We start from the raw sequence: 6362 nt of genomic DNA on the forward strand, positions 1-6362 counted from the left end.
CTGCACTAACCACATCCTCTGGCAACAAATTCCAGAGCTTTATTGTGCGTTGAGTGAAAAAGAATTTTCTCCGATTAGTCTTAAATGTGCTACTTGCTAACTTCATGGAATGCCCCCTAGTCCTTCTATTATTTGAAAGTGTAAATAACAGATTCACATCTACTTGTTCAAGACCTCTCATGATCTTAAAGACCTCTATCAAATCTCCCCTCAGCCGTCTCTTCTCCAAGCTGAACAGCCCTAACCATTTCCTTCCTAATAATTCCTAACATTCTGTTTGCTTTTTTGACTGCTGCAGCACAGTGAGCCGACGATTTTAAAGTATTATCCACTATGATTCCTAAATCTTTTTTTCTGGGTGATAGCTCCTAATATGGAACCTAACATCGTGTAACTACAGCAAGGGTTATAGAGGCAGAGGCTTAATGAACTGCTCCTACCCAATTTTGACATTGTTTTTGTGTTCTTGATCAGTGAGATGTGTTTCCTGTAAGAATACTAGATCTGCGGATTTCCTCTTTAAGATAGTAAGAATTTTGGTCCGCTTTATGGGTGAATGTATGCCACAAACTTTCCAGGAGAAGATACGAGTTCCGTGATTGGTCATCTATATTTTCTCAGGACATCAAACTATGAGATAATCCAACTAAAATATGGGGAAGGGACCCTCCCAGCAGGGGTCCCCTTTCTTACAAAGTGGACATAGAGGATTCTGAACTAGCTACCATAAATTTGAATTAAAACAGCGACACAGCATAAACAGTGAGCGTTCCCCCCAAATTCCCTCCCCCACCCCTCTACCTCCCCCTACCTCCCCCTTTCCCCCTTTAATCATATCCCAAAGTATAATCGAGATCACCACCATGCATACTGGTCTCGAGCCCAAGACCCATCCCCATCCACAAATTGCCATCTCTTTAAACTGCAATTGCAAAGAAGGCTCCCAGCACTAAATAAAAAAGAAAGCACAGATATCAAAATTGACCACACATTTGAAAAAACAAATAATAAAGTTACTGACGCAGCTGAGGATTGCAGCAGGGAGCTAGCAGACTGGCCACGTCTGCAAGGCTCAGAAAGGGAGGACATGTAGGCGTGTCTGGCAGTCATGTTGAAAAATAAAACATAAAAAAGGAACCAAAGTTGGAACATCATTTGTGCCCCTGCCTGAAATGTCCATGGCTTGTGAACGTCCAAGTGGAAAGAGCATCCCCGCGCTGCTGCGAGTCCTAGGGGATCAAACGGTCATCAGCCTCATGTGGATTCAGAGTAAACTGGAAAGTGGCCTGCACTTCATGAAGTTCCACTATCCGACTCACAGTGAGTGCCCGACCCTAGCACCACTCAGGAAATGTTAGAGTTCGCTAACCTCGGAGAAACACCACACTCCCTCAGGGGCTTGCACCCGTACCTAGCAGGATAAACCATAACAGTGTGGAAACCCATAGCAAAGAGCTTAGCGCAGAATATGGCTAAAGCTCAACGCTGTGTCGCGAGGGACGCGGGGTAATCTTGAAACACCAATATCTTCTTGTTAATGTAGGCTATGGATTTTCCGGATTGCAGGATTTGCAAAATTTCGGTTTTATGTACAAATTTAAATATTTTCGCGATGACCACGTGAGGCTTGCCAGAGGCTGTCCCTTTAGGCTCCAACCTGTGGGCCTGCTCCAACAAGACTGGGCCATGTGCATGGGATAGGCAAAGTTCACAAGAGAGCCATGTTTCCAGGAAGGCAGGTAGATCTTTCACTAGGGATTCTGGCAGGCCGAGAAAGTGCAGATTTGACCGGCGTGAGCGATTTTCCAGATCTTCAAGTTACTCTGCTTGCTTAGCCATAAGAACATAAGAACATGCCATACTGGGTCAGAGCAAGGGTCCATCAAGCCCAGCATCCTGTTTTCAACAGTGGCCAATCCAGTCCATAAGAACTTGGCAAGTTCCCAAAAACTAATTCTATCCCATGTTACTGTTGCTAGTAATAGCAGTGGTTATTTTCTAAGTCAACTTAATTAATAGCAGGTAATGGACTTCTCCTCCAAGAACTAATCCAATCCTTTTTTAAACCCAGCTACACTAACTGTACTAACCACATCCCCTGGCAACAAATTCCAGAGTTTAATTGTGCGTTGAGTGAAAAAGAACTTTCTCCGATTATTTAAATGTGCCAAATGCTAACTTCATGGAGTACCCCCTAGTCCTTCTATTATCTGAAAGAATAAATAACCAATTCACATTTACCCCTTCTAGACCTCTCATGATTTTAAACGCCTCTGTCATATCCCCCCATATCCTTCTCTTCTCCAAGTTGAAAAGTCCTAACCTCTTTAGTCTTTCCTAATAAGGGAGCAGTTCCATCCCCTTTCTCATTTCGGTCACCCTTCTCTGTACCTTCTCCATCGCAACTATATCTTTTTTGAGATGCGGCGACTAGAACTGTACACAGTATTTAAGGTGCGGTCTCACCATGGAGTGATACAGAGGCATTATGAATTTTCCATTTTATTCACCATTCCCTTTCTAATAATTCCCAACATTCTGTTTGCTTTTTTGACTGCCACAGCACATTGAACTGAAGATTTCAATGTGTTATCCACTATGACACCTAGATCTCTTTATCGGGTGGTAGCTCCTAATATGTAACCTAACATTCTATAACTATAGCATGGGTTATTTTTCCCTATATTCATCACTTTGCACTTATCCACATTAAATTTCATCTGCCATTTGGATGCCCAATTTTCCAGTCTCACAATGTCTTCCTGCAATTTATCATCACACTCTGCTTGTGACTTAACGACTCTGAATAATTTTGTATCATCTGCATATTTGATTACCTCACTCATCGTATTCCTTTCCAGATCATTTATAAATGTATTGAAAAGCACGGGTCCCAATACAGATCCCTGAGGCACTCCACTGCCCACTCCACTCCACTGAGAAAATTGTCCATTTAATCCTACTCTCTGTTTCCTGTCTTTTAGCCAGTTTGTAACCCACAAAAGGACATCACCACCTATCTATCCCATGACTTTTTACTTTTCCTAGAAGCCTCTCATGAGGAACTTTGTCAAACGCCTTCTGAAAATCCAAATACACTACATCTACTGGTTCACCTTTATCTACATGTTTATTAACTCCTTCATAAAATGAAGCAGATTTGTGAGGCAAGACTTGCCTTGGGTAAAGGCATGCTGACTTTTTCCCATTAAACCATGTCTTTCTATATGTTCTGTGATTTTGATATTTAGAACACTTTCCACTATTTTTCCTGGCTTTCCACTATTTTTCCAGGCTAACTTGTCTGTGTTTTCCTGGATCACCCCTGGAGCCCTTTTTAAATGTTGGGGTTACATTAGCCACCCTCCAGTCTTCAGGTACAATGGATGCTTTTAATGATAGGTTTCAAATTTTTACTAATAGGTCTGAAATTTCATTTTTGAGTTCCTTCAGAACCCTGGGGTGTATACCATCAGGTCCAGATGATTTACTACTCTTCAGTTTGTCAATCAGGCCTACCACATCTTCTAGGTTAACCTGATTTGGTTCAGTTCATCTGAATTATTACCCATTACTTCTTCGGTATGGGTATTTCCTCAACATCCTCTTCAGTAAACACCGAAGCAAAGAATCATTTAATCTTTCCGCAATGGCCTTATCTTCTCTAAATGCCCCTTTAACCCTTGAGACACGGTCCTGCTGACTCCCTCACAGGCTTTCTGCTTCAGATATATTTGTAAAAGTTTTTACTGTGAGGTTTTGCCTCTAGGGCCAACTTCTTTTCAAATTCTCTCTTAGCCTGTCTTATCAATGTCTTACATTTAACTTGCCAATGCTTATGCATTATCCTGTTTTCTTGTGTTGGATCCTTCTTCCAATTTTTGAATGAAGATCTTTTGGCTAAAATAGCTTCTTTAACCTCACCTTTTAACCATGCTGGTAATCATTTTGCCTTCCTTCCACCTTTCTTAATATGTGGAATACATCTGGACTGTGCTTCTAGGATGGTGTTTTTTAACAATGACCACACCTCTTGCACACTTTTTACCTTTGTAGCTGCTCCTTTCAGTTTTTTTTAAACTATTTTTCTCATTTTCTCAAAGTTTCCCTTTTGAAAGTTTAGCACGAGAGCCTTAGATTTGCACATTGTTCCTCTTCCAGTCATTAAATCAAATTTGATCATATTATGATCACTATTGCCAAGTGGCCCCACCACCGTTACCTGTCTCACCAAATCCTGTGCTCCACTGAGAATTAGATCTAAAATTGATCCCTCCCTCATCGGTTCCTGAACCAATTGCTCCATAAAGCTATCATTTATTCCATCCAGGAACGTTATCTCTCTAGCGTGTTCCGATGATACATTTACCCAGTCAATACTGGGGTAATTGAAGTCTCCCATTATTACCGCACTACCAATTTGGTTAGCTTCCCTAATTTCTCTTAGCATTTCACTGTCCATCTCACCATTTTGGCCAGGTGAACGATAGTATACTCCTATCACTATAGTCTTACCCAACACACAAGGGATTTCTATCCATAAAGATTTGATTGTGCATTTAGTCTCATGCAGGATGTTTATCCTGTTGGACTCTATGCCAGCCCAGACATAAAGCACTACACTGCCTCCTGGGTGCTCCTCTCTGTCATTGCGATATAATTTGTACCCCGGTATAGCACTGTCCCATTGGTTATCCTCCTTCCACCATGTCTCTCAGATGCCAATTAAGTCTATGTCACCATTCACTGCTATACATTCTAATTCTCCCATCTTACTTTCCCGCTGCCTTGAGCGCCCGCCTGGGCATCCAAGTTGGGTGCTCAAGGCAGTGGGAAGGCGCATGAACGCACGCCGGGACCTGAGCACCCGGCTGGACATCCAAGGTCATGGCGTATGGTGTGTAGGATAGGGCCTGATACAGGAGCTCGTGCCCACTGCAAGTCAGCGGCGACAAGGAGCCCAGACCCACGAGAAGGCCAGAGGAGCCCCCGGAAACGGTGTCCGTTCTTCCCTATGGAACCGAAGTACTCTGAGGTTAAGCGCGGTGGTGCCAGGTGGGGGTTACTTTTTTCCCCCTTGTGCAAGAAGCATTTTTTTCTGTGGATTGGGTTGGTTTAGGACTGGACGGCTAAGTTCACCACACTAATGCCACACTAACACAAGGGTCAGGGTAGACGGTAAATTTGCAGGTTAAAGACGCGGCAAAATAGCTGGTTAAAAAGGTGATAATCTGGGCACATGTTACTGTATCAGAGGGAATAGCTAATCCGATCATTAACATATCATATACATACAGCGGGTGGAAAGGGATACGCGTCGATTTCAGTAAGCGGTAAGGACGCATAAAACCGGAAACTGAATCGCAGGTTAGACATACGCGTCCAAAATGTGCGTACAAAGCGGGTTAAAAACAGGGTAACCGCAGCCGCACTTTACTGTATTGGCCTGTGTGTGTCTGGTCTGTGTGTACCAAAGTCAGTGCATCCACAAAGAAAGCAATCTGTGCCAGTCACCACCATCCACTTTGTGGATTAATTTTTTTACAGCATTTACTAGTGTACGGAGGTGTTATGTATTCACATATATATTAGAGCATTATATCATTCTCTGGTTTGTGTGTGTGTGTGTGCATGCAGTACACTAGACAGTAGAGCAAAATACTAAAATAGTACTGTAGTGATTCTCTCTGTGTGTTGTTCAATGTTACACACGAAAGAGTATTTATTTAGGAGGACATTTAGTAGATAAGAAATCTGGCTAAAGTTAGCTGAATAACTTGTTCTGGATTTTCAGCGGAATAAATGTCTCATTGAATATCCCCAATTCAAGTTATCTGACTATCCATAGCCAGATAACTTTAAACCTAACCGGATATTCTTTTGGATATTGCCGATTATCTATAAAGTTATTTGGCTATAGTTAGCCATATAACTTTAGACTTAACTGGATAAATTCAAAAAAGAATATATCTGGTTAAGAAAAATTTCATTTAAAAAAATTAAAAAAAACCTCACATTGTGGCCTGTCCCCTGCCTCCCTCCCACCCAAGTTGCAAAGGCCCTATGGGACTAGAGATGTGAATCGGGTGCCGGATCGTTTTCATGATCGGGTTCGTCTGGCAGCCGTAAAATATAATGTTCCAGCGGATTGGCATCTTTTTTTTTAGTTAAAAAATCATTTTCCTGATTAGTGCACACTAACGCGAGTTAGTGTGCACTACCGGCGAGTTAGTGTGCACTACAAAAAATGTTACTTAACAGTTTAAAAGTAACATTTGAGGAAATGTTCGTTAGCTAGAGGTATCACTCTGCATCCTCATTGGCTGTCTCCACCTTGTAGACAGCCAATGGGAAAGTAGAAC

Source organism: Rhinatrema bivittatum, chromosome 5 (assembly GCF_901001135.1).
Source record: "Rhinatrema bivittatum chromosome 5, aRhiBiv1.1, whole genome shotgun sequence".
NCBI classification, from domain to species: Eukaryota; Metazoa; Chordata; class Amphibia; order Gymnophiona; family Rhinatrematidae; genus Rhinatrema; species Rhinatrema bivittatum.